Source organism: Cupressus sempervirens, chromosome 9, assembly GCF_028749045.1.
Source record: "Cupressus sempervirens isolate cs-2001-9-10 chromosome 9, ASM2874904v1, whole genome shotgun sequence".
NCBI lineage: Eukaryota > Viridiplantae > Streptophyta > Pinopsida > Cupressales > Cupressaceae > Cupressus > Cupressus sempervirens.
In genome coordinates, this window is record NC_143126.1 from 817408220 (window position 1) to 817428335 (window position 20116).

General features: G+C 34.8%; 1 pseudogene; it reads right to left on the reverse strand.

Moving 5' to 3' along the window:
- Nucleotides 1-19717, reverse strand: part of LOC149541194 (endoglucanase 1-like) — a 110041-nt pseudogene extending 90324 nt beyond the window's left edge.
- Between the last annotated feature and the right edge of the window lie 399 nt (nucleotides 19718-20116).

Genomic DNA, 20116 nt, shown 5'->3' on the forward strand with positions numbered 1-20116 from the left:
ATAAATTTGGAGAATATTTCTCCTTTTAGCACCTCCTCTCAAACTCCACTCCGAACTCCTTTTACAATGCCAGAAATCTCCTTAAATAGACCCCAGAGGGTTAAGGACTAGGAGTACATTCTAAAAAGTGCTAGTAGGCATCCACCGACCAAATAGAAGGTTCCGAAAGCTGCATTAGAAGTCAGTGCAATTCTAGAAGAATCCAGAAACTGTAACCAAACTTCCGGGAGGCATAACTTTTGAACCGTAGCTCTAATTGACGAACCATTTACATTTTTGGAAAGCTCTCAAAGCGCTCTATAGCCCTATGGACCAGCTTTGCTCATCCCCCATTTTTTGGCCCTTTTTGAGGTCATTTAATGCCCCTAACCTGACTTTGAAGCATTCTTAGGGGGTCTCCAAAACCTGAAAAACTGCAATAACTTTCAAACCGTGGGGCCTTTTGACCTGATTCTTTTTCTGGAATGCTCTAAATCACAATTACATTCATCTGATCAATTCACACCTTCTAGGTCACCAAAATGATGGCCCAAATACATGCTCCTATTTCTTTCAAGATTTTCAAACACATTGATAGTTGAACTATGAGAGTTGGAACCTTTATTTGAGCCAAATGGGTATCCAAAAATGTAAAGACATGAAATAGAAACTAAGTCTAAGTACATTTTTTTGGGTGACACGGGATTGCCCTTATACCTCTGGATGCTCCTGCATCAGGAACTCTCTAATTAAGAAAAAGTATGTCTTTGCAACCCCTAACATTGAGGATTACCTCTATTTAGATGTTTGGTTTAATGGTTACTAGATTTGAAATAGTATCCATAAAGACAAGAACATGTTAAGAAAGGAAAAATATGGGATCTTGGTAATGGAAGGAGGATCAAGTTTGGGGATGGTAGTTGAATTATGAATAATCCTATTTTTGAAGATCTTATCTTCTTCCAACATATAGAAAAATGTAAGAATTTATGAGGGATTGAAGTTAGAAACTACTAGAGAAACAATGAATGAATTATACTTAAGGATGTGAATCTTGCTCTCCATCTTATTAACTAAAATCAAAATTCCTATTTTACTATACCGAGTCTTAATGATAATATGTTTTGCAATCACAATTTTGATTGAAGGTTCATTGTTTCCTGTATTTTATCTATGAATTTTAAAGACCTTTGAGAGTTAATTTTGGTCTAAATCTTGGATTAACTCTCTAATTCCTAAAATAAATATCTTTTTACTAGTTGTTCTTTCAAAATAAGGTATTGACTATTTACAATTTATACAAGAAAGGCTTTACTCTTCCTAATCGATCATGGGCAATATATATGATTTCATCATTTTTTTTAATCAAATACATTTGGACTACTATTCTTTAGCCCAAATGGCCCTATGTGGGGAAATTTTACTTATTTTTGCCTTACTGAAATTCATCAATCCTTTCAATGAGTTTTCTATGTTTGCTCATTGCTCAGGATGCTCTTTTCAACAACCTTGGAAGAACATTTTAATCCATATTAAGGGTACAATAGTGTCTCGTTCCATTTGTTGAATCAATTTTCAAGTTTTAAGGTAAGTGTACATTTCAAGCCTCAAGGTATATTTTCTTAAGGAAATTTATGTCTTTTCTAGTCTTGGGTCTAACAAATTTCATGGTCTCCTTTAAATTTCATGGTTTAATAGATTTTTCCAACTGTAGGCTTATTAGATTTCGTCATTCATGTAAATATCATGGAACTTTATAACCAATCCCTAGAGTCTAGTGAACCATCATTAGTCTTATTATTCATCTCAAAACCCTAATTGATCACTATAGGCCTTTTAATGTATTTTAATAATATTTTCATGCTGAAGAGATTCGATCTCATTCAAGGGTATCTCTAATAGCTAGTCTATAGAGATTGTTGCTATGTGAATGAATCAAGTTCCTCTAACGGCCAGTCTATAAAGATAAGGGTATCTCTAACGGCCAGTATATAAAGACACCAAAGATGTGGAGAAATAATGGAAATTTAGTTCCTTATCAAGTGTGATTTCACTCGGTAGACCTCTTGATGGCATTTGTGGTCTATGGGAGAATCCAATTTTTGAGAATTTGGGCACAACTTATAGCCAAGCAAATAAGATATGAAGGATAGAACCTTCAATTTTGTCTTGCAAATAGCATGAATCATGAATTACTAATTTCCTCCTAGATAATGTGACAAATGCACTTAAGAAAATAGAAGAGTACTAGATGGAGATAAAATGAACTTGGTTTAAAATAAGAAAATCCTTGCAAATTGTTTTCTGAAAACCCTTACATTCAACAACGTTGTAAAAATCTTTGTAAAGCCTCCCTCTTGCCTGCACTTTGCTGTGTGAATATTGAAATTTTGATAGTAAATTTAACTGTCATCAAAATTTCAATGTTATTGAGATCATTTTTTTTTTTTAAATGAATTTGACAAGCCAAATTGGCCTACTATCAAAAATGACCCCCCAAATGTACTAGTGAACCTCTTCTGATCTCAACACCAAATCACCAACTTTACATCCAATAATCCCTTGGATCACTTACCTACATTTACCAACTTTGCATATCACTTGCTTACATTCAGTAGAATTCGCACGTACACTTCATCTCAAGGAAAATGTATTTTGTTTATACCATATCCTCAAAATAATTCCTTGAATTTTTCTTGAGGCTATCCCAGTTAATTATAATAGGACCTCATTAAGATATTACAATTCATTACATATTTTTGTAATTGTAAAACGATATTGGCTCTCAATAAATATAATACTTCACTCATGTGACCTTTGACCTTATGCACTCACTGATGTCATCATCAGGTTGTCTATTGTCACTATCTAACTTTTCTCATCACAATTATATCCCAGTTAAGAGATACAATCCAAACATCAAAAACTACTTCTCAAATTCTCTATCTATACACTAGCCTCTATAATTCTGGAATAACTCTTGCATGCCTTCGACTTTCTATATGTGCACTTGTCCACTTCATTAGGACACAATGTAGAACATATCATCAACTATGCTTGACCTCATAATCAATACACAGTTAATACGAACTAATTCTATGTCTTCTTTACAGAAACAATACTATTTTGACATCAATAACAAATAGAGTCATGAATGCAACATGTCAATCATGCTAGCTAGCTCTCCAATGCTTAGGATACTCCCCCGAAGGAATACTATCACCATTCATGCTAATAATCTCCTCCTTTGGCATTGATGGCAACATAGATGAAAAACATCTAAGTTTCAAGAATACCAAAACTATGTTGTTGTTGCTTTCTTCTTTTTCAAATCCTCTTCATCAATCAAATCTTAAAATCACATAACTCTTTGTCTATGTTTCCTAATTCTTACATGGATAAGAATCAGTTGTTCACACTTCTCACATACATGCATCTTCCACATACTACCAGAAGATTTTATTTACATACACTTCTCCCCATTGACATCAATGATAAAGGCTTCATTATGTTGATCATCTACTCAAATCTTCAACCAGCTCAAGTGTCCAAAGACATTGTTCTATACTGACTACCAAGAGTCTTTGATGACTCTTCTCATCAAAAATACTTCACCATATAGGAAGAATCAACATTCTGTCTCGACAAACAATAGTTCTTTGTACCATTGGACTGATGCACTCTCTACATCATCTACTCAAAAGTAGGCAGGGGCATAACCCCAAGCATACCTTGCAAATACTAGTCAAATGTATCCTTCGGCAAAGGCTTCATAAAGATATCTATAATCTTCTCTTTTGTATTCACATATTCTAGTGTGATTTCTTTCTCTAAAACTTTCTCTCTCAAAACATGATACTTAATAGAATATGCTTAGTCTTAGAATGCAATACATGATTCTTGGACATACTTATTATGATGTATGATAAAAGGTTATAAAAACTCTAACCCATTTTCCTTCAACATTTTCTTCATCCACATGTTCTGCTTCTATTGTACTTTGTGAAATATAGTCTTGTTTCTTGCTTAGCTAGGAAACCAATCTTCCTCCAAGGATAAATGCACCATCACTTATACCCTTTCTGTCATCCATATTACCTACCCAATTCGCATCAATATATGCACCACAAAGTAAAATTACTTAATCTCTCATACTATAGTCCAAATTCAGGTGTACCCTTTAAATATGTGAATATTTTATTTACTACTACATAACGTGTTTCTCTAGGATTTGCTTAAAATCTTTCTACCATACCAATTGCATTTGCTATATCTGGTCTAGTGTGAGTCGAATATTGCAAACCTCAAATCATGGATCTATACTTATGTTGTTCAACTATAAGTGTCTCATATTTTCTAGATAACTTATAACCAGTTATCATAGGTGTACCGATTGGCTTACAACTTTCCAAGACAAGTATTTCAAATACATAATCTATGATAGTAAGATACCATCATTATTCTGCACAATCTGTAGATCTAAGAAATATTTCATCTCAACAATCATACTCATCTCAAATTAATTTTTCATTTCATTTGAAAATTTGTCACTTGCTTCGTCAGTACCTCCAAAGATAATGTTGTCCACAAATATCATAATAATCAAAAATCCATTCTCAGTTTCTTTCAAATACAAATTATAGCCACCTAAATCTGATTACACCATTTAAGTAATCTTATTTAGTCATCTTCTAAGACATTAATTGATTAAGTATTTAATATTTAATTAATTCAATGGCATCCCCTAGTTAATTAATTCATTTAATCAACTATAATCCAAATTGATAAAATCAAATGACAACCCAAAGTATAATTATCAATTAAAACCCTTTTCTTCTATTAAATTAAATAATTTCACCATACCTATTTAATTTAATCTCACATCCTTTTTTTATTAAATAAATCTTTTAATAAATCAATTTACAACCCCTAACTATTCCTAAATCGCTATCATTAGCTAAATCCAACCCATCCACCCATGATAACCTGACTTAGCCAGCTAATTAACCTGCTTCATTAATGCTAACTCTCTTGCATCCTAATCTTAAGCTAAGCCTAATCCTCTTCCTAAAAATGTGCACAACTTTAACCAAAGATTAAGACTTCTTAACCCAAACCAAAGTCAAACTCCCATCCCATCCCTCTTACATTCCTATCCAAGAGACTTTAATGCTCTTACAAAGCATTAATGGTTCTTTAAAGCCCCTTACATCCCTCTTCCACAATCCTCCCTCATAACTCCCTTTGACCCTTCACTTTGACCATCCCCTCACATCTAATCCCCTTGTGACACTTGTCACAAGGCTATGGATTTGAAGAAGCACAATCCATGTGCTTCCCCTTCCTTCAATCCTAGCCTTCCCTCACCTTTCATCCATTCTTGCATCCTAGCCATCCATCTCACCACCCCTTGGCCTATAAATTGGAGCCCTCCCTTCTCACAATTATCATCAACTATTCATGCAAACTCATAATGCCCCTTTGAAGAACAAATCTTTGAATCACATCATTACCATACAAGAATTCTCACTCACCCTACACACCATGTTTTACCCTTTTGAAGGCTCCTACCCATCTTGAGGCTTGAGCATTTCTGAGAACACATCCAACCATCATTTTAGACATATCTAAGCATCAAGGTTTCACTTCGGGAGCTTACCATACTTGGTTTGCATTCCTCTTTTGTGTTTCCTTTGTCCTCTTATACGTATTGTCGTATTATTTTAGTTTGTGAATGTTAGACTAATTTTACTATTCTTTACACATTGGGATTTCACTGCATACACAAATTACTATATGTTATACTTTTAGAAAATCCCAACTTTGTCAAATACTTGTCCAATCTCACATATCAGGTTCTAGGTGCTTGCTTTAGGCCATACAATGCTTTCTTCAATCTACATACGATATCCTATTCTTATGTCAAAGGAAATCCTTCAAGCTTCTCAATGTAGACTTCTTCAAGTTCTCCATTCATAAATGATGACTTTACATCCATTTGATAGACTTTGAACTTTTTACTTGCTGGATAAGCCAAAAATATTCTTATTGCTTCAATTCTAGCAATAGGAGAATTTGTTTCTTCATAGTTTATACCTTCTTGTTGTAAATATCCTTTGCATACCAATCTTTCTTTATTTCCTACAACCTCACCCTATTCATTCATCTTTTTTTCTGAAAAACCATTTAGTTCCTATAACATTCTTATCTTTAGGTCTGGTAACCAATTCCTATCTCTCATTCTTCACAATCTGATCTAGTTATTATTTCATTGCTTGAATCCAATGATCATCCTTGCATGCCTCATCTGCACTCTTTGGGTTCAACCTAATAAATCAAACAATTGTTCATGTACTCTATTTCTTGTTATAACTTTTCTTTCTTCGCTTCCAATGATCTTATTAGCAGGGTGATTCTTTATCAAACTCCTATTATGTGTAGGTGTTACTAACTCAACTCTTACTTCTTCTCTAGGTTCAAATCTTGGTTCTTCTCAACATCCAACCATCATTGTAGACATATCTAAGCATCAAGATTGCACTTGGGGAGCTTACCATACTTGGTTTGCATTCCTCTTTTGTGTCTCCCTTGTCCTCTTATACGTATTGTCGTATTATTTTAGTTTGTGAATGTTAGACTAATTTTACTATTCTTTACACATTGGGATTTCACTGCATACACAAATTACTCTATGTCATACTTTTTAGCAAATCCCAACTTTGTCAAATACTTGTCCAATCTCACATATGCTTTAGGCCATACGATGCTTTCTTCACTCTACATACCATATCCTATTCTTATGTCTACGAAAATCCTTCAGGCTTCTCAATGTAGACTTCTTCAAGTTCTCCATTCATAAATGATGACTTTACATCCATTTTATAGACTTTGAACTTTTTACTTTCTGGATAAGCCAAAAATATTCTTATTGCTTCAATTCTAGCAATAGGAGAAACTGTCTCTTCATAGTTTATACCTTCTTGCTGTAAATATCCTTTGCATACCAATCTTTCTTTATTTCTTACAACCTCACCTTATTCATTCATCTTTTTTTCTGAAAACCCATTTAGTTCCTATAACATTCTTATCTTTAGGTCTGGGAACCAATTCCCATCTCTCATTCTTTACAATCTAATCTAGTCATTCCTTCATTGCTTGAATCCAATGATCATCATTGCATGCCTCATCTGCACTCTTTGGTTCAACCTAAGAAATCAAACAATTGTTCATGTACTCTATTTCTTGTTATAACTTTTCTTTCTTTGCTTCCAATGATCTGATTAGCAGGGTGATTCTTTATCAAACTCCTATTACGTGTAGGTGTTACTAACTCAACTCTTACTTCTTCTCTAGGTTCAAATCTTGGTTCTTCTCTCTATTCAAAAACTTGAACATCATTCTGCAAATCATTGTTAGTCGCGAAGACAACTTCATTTTCTATAATAGATTTAGGATTAGCTTCTTCTTCATCATAGTTATAATCCAACATTGTTTCTTTGATTCCAAACTTTTCGTCCACTTTTACATTTGCATACTCAACAATAGTCTCAGTTCTTTGATTAAAATATATATAAGCTATGTTTTTCAATGAATAACTAAGGAATATACCTTCATTGCTTCTTGCATAAAACTTAGCAATATCATCATCTCTCTTTATGTAACACTTACTTCCAAAAATTCTAAACTACTTCACTAAAGGTGCATGTCCAAACCATAATTCATAGGGAGTCTTGTTTGTACCTTTTTCTTATTTGCACTATGTTCATTGTGTATATTGTTGTATTGATTTTTCCTTTCCAAAATATCTTTGATACATCATTTCTCTCGAGGCTTTTGTTACAAACCTATTCTTCTTTCAACAATCTCTTTTTGCTCAGGGGTCTTAGGTGTTGATAATTGTCTCTTTATAACATTCACTTCACAAAAGGTGTTAAACTCATTCGAGGTGAACTCTCCACCTCTATCTGATGTTAAATTTTTTTATCTTCAGTCCACATTCATTCTCAACTCTATTCTTAAACAACTTCAACTTTTCAAATGCCTCAAATTTTTCTTGAAGGAATGCTACCTACATCATCCTAGTAAAATTATGAAGTACCTTTCACCATGGAATCCTCTTGTTCTGATAGGACCACTCAAATCTGTATGAACAATCTCCACTTTTGATGTGGTGGTGAACTTCTTGCTAGGAAAAGAAACTTTCTTTTGATTAGCCATAACACTTTCTTTGCACACAACATTAGTAGGCTTCACAATTTTAGGTAAATCTTTGACAGCAAATATACTACTAACATTTATAATATTATCAAATTTTATATGACAAAATATCCTATGGCATAACCAATTTTTATCCACTTTTGCGACCAAACGTGTCATCTCTGTAGGGTTCAATTGAAAAACATTACCTCTGGATCTTGTACCAATGTCAATCAACTTGCACTCTTTATCTTTGATAATGCATGTCTTCTCTATGAATTGTAACTAATATCATTTATCAACCAACTTTCCAACACCTAATATAATCCATCAATAAAATAGACATCATTGGCACTAGTCTTTCCATCAAGACCTACTCTGACAATCCCTCCATCATGACTACTGAACTTAACAAATTTATTCATGTCACTAGTCATATGATGTGAACAACCACTATCTATGATCCAATCAACTTTCTTTTCAACTTGCAAAACTAGGTCTTTCTCTTCTCTGACTTCTTCTTTAATAGCTACAAACCCTAGCTCATCATCACTTTCACTTTGAACTCTCTCATTAGATTCATCATCTTCATTTTCATACAGACAATCTCCAGGTCTTCTAGACTTGAAATTCTTATACTTTTCTCCCTTGTAGGACACTTAGAAGCATAATGACCAAATTCGTTGCAAGTCCAACATTTAAAGATTCTCTTATTGTTTGATTCTCTCCTTACAAGCAAAGAAATTTATTCTTCAATACTTCTATCCTCCTCAAATTTGGATTTGTTGCTACTAGCATAGTCTCCACTAGTGTTTGTACTTCTTGACAAGGAAGGGTGAACACTTAATGTACTAAAAGTTGTTTCCACTCTTGGCAATTCTCCACATTGCTTTAAGCTAACTTCTACTATTTCTAATCTTCCAAGTAGAGTTTCTCTGGTAAAGTTCTGATTGCTAGGTATCACTTGCTCAGTCATTTGCATTGTTTGCCTAAATGGTGGTGTCAAGGTTTTCAAGATTTTCAATATAATCTAATATTCATCTTTAGATCCTTTACAAGACTTAATTCCTACAATAATTTATGATATTCTACCAATATAGCTTCTTATAGATTCATCTTCCATCTTCTTAGCATCTTGAAACAAATATATCCAATTCTATAATGTGATTCTCTTAGCATGCACATCACTTTCAAAAGTAGATTCTAAAGCTTTCTAAATTTCATGAGATGTCTCTAAGGATTTTACCTGACTGAATGCATTTTTAGGAAGAGCTGACAATAATGCTTCTCTGGCATGCATAGTGCACATAAATAGATCTCTTTCAACTTCACTACATTCTTCAAGTTTGCTTTCTTCCACAATATTCTTTCCATTCTTTGTCATTAGCCAATATCCTAGAACCATACACATCAAATGAGTCTTCATCTTCTCTTTCTAGTTGTCATAGTTAACTCCATAAATTTTGGGACTGTCCTTTTTTAAACGACTCTCCATTGGTCTCCTTAAGTTTTTGGGCTTTTCCTTCAAGGACTTAAAGCTCTGATACCAATAGTTATAAAGTAAAGTCCACCAAAATAACTAAGAGGGAGGGTGAATCAGTTATCCAACTAAGAAAATATTTATCAATTTTATTAATCCTTAACCATGTGAACAATATAACTATCAACCATAAGAAGATACGCATGCACAATAACACCACATGTGTTAACTAGGAAAACCCTTGATTAGAGAGAAAACCCCAGTGGGGATGGTAACCACAAAATGATGTACTAATATAAAAGTTCCTTGTAAGAGGATGAACTCTATTAGGAGCCAATGAAATAAATTCAGTACATATCAATCCATGTTAGGAGACTTTGAGTCCATTTTTCCAACCCTGTTAGAAGTTGTAGAAGGTAGATGGAGCCATTGTCCAAATAGCTTTAGGGGCAAGACCACCGAACACACTGTCTAACTAATCTCTATATTATTCATTGTAAATAATCAAATGAATTTGAACTCCTCTATCCTCTTGACCAAACCAATTTCTTCTAATCTCAATACCATATCACCAGCTTTGTATCCAATAATCACTTGGATCACTTACATGCATTTACCAACTTCACATATCACTTGCTCACATTCAATAGAATTCACATGCACACTTCATCACAAGGAAAATAAATTTCCTTTATTCTATATCCTCAAAATAATTCCTTGAGTCAGCCTTGAGGCTTTCCCAATTAATTATAATAGGACCTCATTAAGATATTACGATTCATTACAAATTTTTGTAATTATAAAACATTGTCAACTCACAATAAATATAATTCTTCACTCGTGCGACCTCTAACCTTGCACACTCGTTGTTTTTATCATTAGGTTGTCTATTGTCACTGACTAACTTCACTCATCACAATTCTATCAGTGTTAAGAGATACAATCCAAACATCAAAAACTACTTCTCAGATGTCGTGTCTGCACACTATCCTCTATAATTCTAGAATAACTCTTGCATGTCTTCGACTTTCTATATGCTCACTTGTCTAGTTCATCAAGATACAATGAAGAACATATCATCAGCTATGCTTGACCTCATAATCAATACACAATCCATATGACCTCATTCTATGTCTGCTACTCTGCCAGTATTTACTGAAACAATACTATGTTGACATCAATGACAAACACAGTCATGAATGCAACATGTCAATAATGCTAACTAGCTCTCCAATGCTTAGGATACTCCCCCTAAGAAATACCATCAGCATTCATGCTAACATCTAATCCCATTGGAAGATGTTTTCATCTTCATATTGCAATGTACTTTTTAAGATATGTCATAATTTCCACATAAAACAGAGGCATCCCATCAAGAAGATACACTTTGGATCCAAAGAAACGATATTCATTTGATTTCCACTTCCATAATGGCTTTCCTACAGCCTAAAATCGTGTATAAATGCACCAAAGCACTTTGATTTAAAAGAAAAAGAGAGAGGGAGAGAAATCAACTCAAGATGTTGACAGGAATGGTTTTACATCTAGACATCATTGAGAAGGCTTTCAAAATGTTAGAAACTCTAGAATGTGTGAATCTAACAAAGAATAATTCACAACTATGTAATGAGGAAAAGCCTTATTACGTCAAGTTTTCAAATGACAAGTGGTTCATCAAAGAGAATCCAATGACATGGAATACAAGAACTCCTAAATCGACAATCATTCACAATTGCACCATCAAGTACAAGGCCTTTGCTAATAATCTACAAGATTGATTGCATGTAATTTGATTGCATGTTTTCATGACATGTAATCCAATAATTCTTCTCACATAATTTGACTAGGTCAAGGTGGCTAAGTTGCTCCCACATTTTTCTCCTCTTTCTCACTTCTTTTCCTATAAAAGGAGTGCCCCTTGTTGTAAAAATCATCTTTTATTATATACAAGAAATCTCTGCCAAACTTGTGCAAGCATAACTTTGATTGTGTAAAGCCAATTTGGAAGAAAAGTGAATGAAAAGGAGCAATTGGATTTGAAGCTTTGATTGGAAGCAATTGTGACAACACAAGTTGGAAGGTTTGATTGTAATTTGTGTCTATTGCCTTTGATTAATGTTTTATTGTATGTTTTAATAATAGAGCATAGTAAGTTAAGAAAGAATTAGAGCCGAAACTTTGACTGGGAGGGATTTTGGTGATATATAGACTAGAATCTTTGGCTGTAACTTGTATTACCATCTCAAATTCATGAAAAATAGTTAGAAATTCCCTACTTCTGGAAGTCTTTGCGCCCCAATGGCATAGGTGTTCCTTATGGAATAGAGTAAAATAGGACTTATAGCCAGACCAATATGATATCATCAGTCTTTAATTTGGTGTTGGTTTGTCAGTATCATTGTTTCCAACAAGTAGTTAGAGATTTCATCTTTCCCATTACTCGCTCCATGGGTAAGTAGATTCTTTCCTGAAGGTTAAGAGCAAAGAATATTAGTAACACCCCTTACAAATCTCTCAACTTATTTCTTACCTTGAGTTGATCCAAGGAACGATGAGAAGGGGGAGCCTTCTCTTTAAAGTAGGAGAGACTTTGTCTCATACGATGCAGCTGGTCTACCTATTTTGCGACTGAATTTGAATAAGCTATTGATTGCAAAATATCCATCCAAAAAAGCTAATCCAAACATATACTCCAAAGTATTAGATAGTGATATGTGAATACTTGTAATCTATGTTGATGATCTTCTAATAACAGAAGAAGATTATCTCATTGCAAAATGTAAACAAGACCTTACATCTAAATTTGAAATGAAAGACCTAGGTCTTCTACACTATTTTTTGGGACTAGAAGTACGAACAAAGGAGAACTATATTTTGCTAAATCAACGCAAATATACTATTGACATCTTGCACAAATTTGGGATGATGGTTGTAAACCATTATCTACACTGATTGAGAGAAACCTTCATAAGCTCAAAAGTGATGCATCTGAATCTGAATCTACAAATCCCACATACTACAAACAGATAATTGGATCAATAATTTTTTTGGTGAATACACACTTAGTTATATGTTATGTAATAAATGCATTGAGTCGAATCATGTATGAACCTAAGAAAATTCACCTCATGGAAGCTAAACATATTCTGAGATACTTGGGTGGAACCATTGGATTTGGTCTAAAATATAACAATGTTGAAATTCAACTTCAAGGGTATTCAAATTTAGATTGTGTCAATAGTTCCATTGATCATAAAAACAATACAGGATGTTGTTTCAGCCTTGGATATGCTATGATATCTTGGTTTAACAAGAAGCAATCGACAGTTTCATTGTAGTAGAATATGTAGCCACCTCTATGGGAGCTGGAGAAGGATTGTGGTTAAGGAAGTTACTACTTGGACTATTTGGGAAGTCCTTGAATCCCACAGTTATACATTGTTGATTAAGCCATTAGTAACTTGAATTTTTCATAACAGATCAAAGCGCATAGAAATTCCCTATCACTACATCAGAGTTATGGTAGATAGGAATGTCATCAAGTTGGTATATATCTCTACTAAAGAGAGAACTATCGACATATTTACCAAATCTCTTGCAAAATTGAAAGTGGGTACTTTAGATGTAAATTTGGTATGACTAAAATGTAATTGTAATTCCTGAGATTGAGTCTCAGTCATGGTTAAATTTAATATATATTCATTTATATTTTAAATGTTAAAAGAGTTATTATCTTACATGTGTGGATTGTGTCATGAAAGGCGACAATCTTTCCTTGATGTATTTGTAAGGTGACTATCTTAATAATGGCTTAACCTGTTATCATGATGGACTACATTAAGTTGGTCTTGAAATGTGGCCAAAATCATGATAATGAATGTATCATGATAGACTACACTAAGTTGTTGTCCTGTAATGTACCAGAGATCATGATAATGAATGTATCATGATAAGACTCCATTAATTTGATGTCCCAAAGTGTGTCAGAGATCATGATACTTGTCATTATGGAGACTATTAAGTTGTCCCTGAGATCAAGATGTTATCTGATAGACTACAATCAGTTATTGTCCCAAAATGTGTCAAAAATCAGATAACCCTCTAGGATATACTTATTAATATGCATATTTATGCTAGTGCTCATGTTACAAGAATATGAGATTGATGATATTTTGAGTTACAAACTCGATGATGGTTGACTTATTCAAATCCTCCCTCACTAAGAGGGAGTGTTGAAGATATAGCATAAGTTGGATCTTGAAGTCTAATTCACACACACACACACAAAGATATATATATATATAATTGTATGTCAAAATAAATTGTCAACTGATCACATATCTATTTGTGTTTAATAATGACTCTCGTTAAATAATGTAATCTAAATGACATTATACATAATTAATAATCATGTAACATAACCTGCAATCCATGTGATCCACTCTTGATAGATCAAGATCTACATATCCCTGTGGCAATATTATCCATGTTAAATAAGGCACATATGTTATTGGGCTTGCCTACCCTTCATCAAGGTTGTTAAGATATGTGTTAATGGGCATTCATTCGGATTATTATCGACATAGGGACATGGCCATGTGTGGCATAAACCACGAAGAGTCATGCCCCTACATGGGTAAGCCTTTTGGATTACATATAAATATTGTTTGATATTGCTAATATTGGAAATCATCATTCACAAGTTCATGAAAAGTACACGTAGTGTAGTTATATATTTATCTCAAGTCTTCTACATCTATAGTATTGAATATAAATCAGTAATATTTTGTTGTAACAATACAGTCACAGGGATTTATAAAATTGATACAACATTATCACCCTATCTGATTAAATTGAAAAAATAAGTTCATTGTTGAACTCTATGATCTATATTCCTTCACAATTCTTCCTCAAGCTCCTCCATATCTTTCACCAAGTCATAATTCAAAGGAATTTCACTTTCTTTCAATTTTACCATTTTCTTATCTAACCATGCTTAAATGGGCACTTAACTGGTATCATCAATGCTTGCAAGTCAATTCATGATCATGGAACTATCAATGGGATTTGTTTCTTGCTTCTTACAATTTCATAGTCCTCCTTGACATGATTTCCATCATCCTCAAGTTTATCTAGAACTTGAAGCCACTTGTATGTTCTAATCATCGCCATTGTCAATCTAGAGAACATCCTATTCCTTACATCATAATCATTGGGTGCATTCACCCAATAATCCTTGAAGTGTGGTTGATGTCTATAATTGTTTCCATAAGATTTCCTTATTTCTTGACATGGATAGAACTTCATCCTCAAACCATAGGCTCCCAATGCATAGTACTCCATTCATTTTTTTGTTGCCTTAGCTCTTTGAAGTGTTGCATGTCTCAAGTGAATTCCCAAAATGAATTGAAAAGGAAATGCCTAGCTTGTGTTTATGCTTTTGAATCTTATCATAGGAGAGCAATAGTGGATAACACTCCCACACTAAGAATTGTTTGGCTCTAGTCCCAACTAAGCCTATAGAACTCAATCTTAGATACGTGTACATCCTCTTAATCATGCATGCCACATAAGAGCTCTTTAAAATTGCTTTGTCTTTTCTAACATTCTCAATTGGAGATGCAAATTGGTTTTTTATTATGTTTTCCCAATCAAACATCTTCTCATTAGTAGATATCTTATCCATGAAGTAGAACATACAAGGCTTGAAGATTGCACCTTGTGGGCTTTCCATAACTTGACACGACATGATGATGACATCACCATCATAATCCTCCGAAAAATCAAGTTTGGCTAACTTTGGCAATTGGGAGTGATGCTTCCGTGATTCAATTAGCCAATCATTGTTAATGATATTGGTGCAAACATTGGTTTTTTCAATGCATTACTTCAAATCTTCTTCCTGCGTTATGTAGATGTTGACTTTGTGAACCAGAATGCTTAATGCTTTCCCTATTTCCCACTTCATAAGTGATACCAACTTCTTCTTCTTTGGACCGTGATAGATTGCTCTTGTTAGAAGATCATCATGCTTAACATATTCCACCATTAGTTCAATGCATCACATCACTAGAGGGAAGGCTATTGCTTGAACGGTTCCATTTGTCACCACTCACCTTGCCAACTTTGATGGGTTTCTCCTAAGTGTCTGATCTCTAATTTGCTCCATGTTTGAGATTCATGTCACCAATCTTCGTCCACTTAGAAGTAGACTTGGTCTGTGAAACATACTTGATTTACGCTTGTCTTCCTTGAGTTCAATCATGTCTTTGCTCCCAACATATTTTACCTTGCAAAACAAAAACATTCGTCAAAGTAATATTATTCTCATTTCACTCCTAACTTGCAACATGTAATAGTATACATCCTTAAAATTTCTAATTCAAATGACCTTCAAGCGCCTACTAAATTTGATCCTTAAGTTCTTGAGATTCTACATGACTGATTTGAAAATTCCCTATCTGTAGAATCTCATTTCAAAAAAGTTCACCATTCATTCCACAAAACACCATATTCTGATTTTAGCCCAGATTTTGTTTGCTAACTTCTAATTTCCATCTTCTAAGCCTAAATCATCTAATTTCTCTTGAAAAACATTCAGCAATCTACTTGATTTCATTAATTTAACATTACAACATCATCAGTCCCCATACCTGATTGAAATTCTAAGGATGTGAGTTTCAGGTCTACAAAATTTGTTAGCTTTCGCCTACAATGGGAAGCCAAATCGTCTTCTTCTCACTAAACTTCTTGATATCACGGTTTCCAGCAAACTTGATTTTGATTTCTTTTCCTTTTTTTGACTTTTGCACTTGTATTCTGCTCTTCTCTTTATATCATTGGATTGAATGAGGGGAGGAGGCGGTTATTATTTCATATATAGGCCCCCAAACTCTAAAGACATGCCTCTTTGAGTAGCTGACCTGATTGAAGATTAAACTCAAATTGCAATTTGTTTGATGTCTGCCAAGGCTGACCTATTTTTATCGCTACTGTATTTTCTAACTAGCTTTTACCCTTGGTAGACTTGCACTTGTTTGAAATGATTTGCATTAAGGGCGTAAATCACCTAAGGGTCGAAACTTCATTTCAAGGCAAGGTCAGATTTCGACCTGCCTTTGGAATTCAATTCCAAGGCAAGCTCATATTATGACCTGCCTTTGGAATCCAATTGCAAAGTTGTTAAGTTTTATCTTTTTGAAACATGATCAATTTTCCTCCTTGTCCTTTCAGATTTCTGAGTTTGCTCATTGATTTCTGCTCTCCAAAGGGCTTGGTGTTCACTTTTGGAAATAATTTTTTCTCACTTGGTTGCATGATTTCTTTCCTAAATAGACTAAGATTTGATTAGAAATTGAATTTCCATGTCAACATGCCCAGATTTCTCCATTACAACAATTGAGTTCAAGTCTCAAGGCAACAACTTTGATTTGGTCTTGAAAAACATATGCCAATACCTATGCAGGATTCATAAGGGTCTTGGAATTTAATTCCATGGGAAAGTCTTGTTGGTGTTTGAAAATGTTACCCATTTCCAATTACCCTGATGAGAACAAGATGCATCTAGGGGCAGCTAACTCCCATTATCAACACATCCATTCAGACACCAGGCCAACTATAAGGCTATACTCCTTCTGCACTTCAGGCTCTGCAAAACCTAGGCGGGTGAACCTATAGATTCCTTATATGGTACCAGTTATCAAAGCATACACTAAATCTAATACAAAGCAAATAGAAACCCTTATTTCTCCTAATAACTTATGAAATAACATATATCTATAGTAGCTAGATGCAAAACAATGAAATTTATAGGCTGAGTGAGGGCATTCTGTTTATAGCTCTTCAACATGAAAGGGAAATTCATTTGATTAAAGATGTTGATTCAACAAAACCTCAAAAATGCAACAATATAACTAGTGATCCTATAACTGATCAGTGCCTAATCCATTGGGCAATTCCATGAATTCAAAACATACATCTGTGACATCAGGGCGTATCTCATATACCCAGACATCAGATCTATCCAACCACCTTGTGATTCAGACATCAGTGTTCATTCAGGTCTCATTCTCACAAAATATCCTTCTCAAACAACCAGTAACCTTGTTTAAACATATTGAGCATTTACTTGGCCCTTTGGTCCAACAACAAAATACATCAAACATACAACCTGAAAGGGATGCAAATGGGTCTCAAATCTTTGTTCCAAAACCACATAAGACTTACAGATTGCTGAGACAGGAGACAAGAACCAGAACAAAACTAGTGAAATTGTTGCTCATATGTATTCCTTTCCTTGAAACTATACATTCAGATGCATAAAATTAAAACATGAAACAACCTAATATCTCAGAACTATCTATATTATCTCTACAATGTTGTTCACATGAGAGTTCTGCTGAAGAAAATGGTGTCACGGTCATGGAAACATGTCAAAATACTGGAACCAATGGTCTCACAGTGCAAAAACTGGAATCCCCAATGGTATCACAGCAATGAACTTTTTCTTTCCAGAAACTGGAACCCACTGGTTTCTCAGTAACAAAAACTGGAACTGGAACCAATACAATGTATCAGAGAAAGAATGATATAGACAAGGGTGAATTCCTGAATCTGATCTACAATTGCCATCTGTCCACTTGGAATTCAATCTTTCTCAGCTGAATCACCTCTCTCTTCTTTCTACCATTGTGATCTGATTTTATTTCATCATTTTTTGTAACTGATTTGTAAATGTCCTTTACCTAATGATGAAATTCTTTGAATCACCAAAATATCTGATTTGCCTCAATGAAATACTGATGAAATTGAGATTCAATCTGATTAGAAAATGGTTAAAATTGCCTCAAATCTCATTTTCACTTCCTTTTAACCGTATTCAGGTTATTTCCATGGTAGAAAACAACTTTGAATATTGACACCTGAATTCGGTTGCAATCTGGGAACCTGAAAGAAAACCTCCTTTAGCTTGAACTAGCTACTACCTGTGCAAAAACTGACTTCGGAATCAGAAAGCTCGTCTTCTCCCGATTCCGACGATATATAACATCGCCTATCTAGCCTCTACGAAACCCCTTGAATATCATTTTGAAAAATGCCTCCCCTGCTAGAAAGATCAGGTCTGCCATTTGATTTTTTAAATTTATTTCAAAAATTTAAAAATCTAATGTCCAAACTTTATAATATGCATCCTTTTGAAATAAAACTCAATCACGTGCATTTTTTTAAGAAAATATATTAAAAATTTATCTTTTCAAACATCATATATTTTCCCTCTCTTTCCAATCCGAGGTCAACCTTCAGTTGACCAGCTTTCTGCCATGTGGTGGCTTCTGATTGGTCGACCACTATTCTCAAATGCCACGTCAGCACCACAAGGACCCAGCGCCACCTGTCGCCAAGGCGCTTCCCCGCATTACTCAAATCCCTACAAATCCATAATGCGGGATTGCGCCGACCGTTAGATCGTGACACGTGTCACGATCTGATGCATCCTCTCAAGTTGCTTCTGATTGCCACCTTGCCGCCAGCCGGGACCCACTTGCCACGTGTCCTAATTTCGCTTTCCCGCATTTTTTTAAACCGGGCGCAACTTCATATTGCGGGGAAGTGGGCACCGTCAATCTCCGCCACGTGGCGTCATCTCGTGCGTCCGCTCATCAACTCGCCACATCAGCGTCTTTGCATCTCTGTTTAAAATATTGCATTTCCTCGGTCATGCTGATGTCATCCACAACATGCACGTTGGCTTCCAAAAGCCTTCCACTTCAATTCATATTGTATGGAGCGTGCTTTAGTATTTAAACTATAAAATTGCTTCGCCACTTACCAATGTGGGATAATGCTTTTTGGGATGTTTTCACAAGCGCTGGCTCTGGCTTCGCATGAATGCTTCTTAGTGTGCGAGTTCTTCCCAGCATTAGCGGCTTTATCTAATCCTGTTGCCACTGCTCTTTGCTTTGACTGCGTTCCTTTTTGTGCCTTAGTTCCTTGAAAAAGGCATGAGCTTTGCTTTTGTTTACTGGCGGCTTGAAAGGATGTCGCTGACTCCATGTTGGGCATGCTGCTTTCTAACTTGTAATGGCCTCTTTACTCTACCGCCCCTACCTTCAGACATGCTGCGGATAGCCATTGCCTTCTATTTTACTATCTGCGGCTAGCTCTTTTCTATTAAAAAGGCGTGGACTGCCTAGAAGATTTGCTACGGCTTTATAAGAAAACGTGGAGCCTCCCTTACAGATACCGTCCCCCTGCAAACTTGGGCATTTTCATATTTAATTTGATAATACAAAAACTGAAAAGTTGCTCCCTCCCGTGCGTATGGTCACCCTCTTAACATGAGAGCCCTCTTTAAAATGCTGCCTCAACACTTAAACGGTTTCTTTATTCAGGCGTGGGTAGCTTTTTTCTTAACGCTGGGGCTCTTTAACATGCTTGCTTGCTACTGAACCGTGGAGGTCT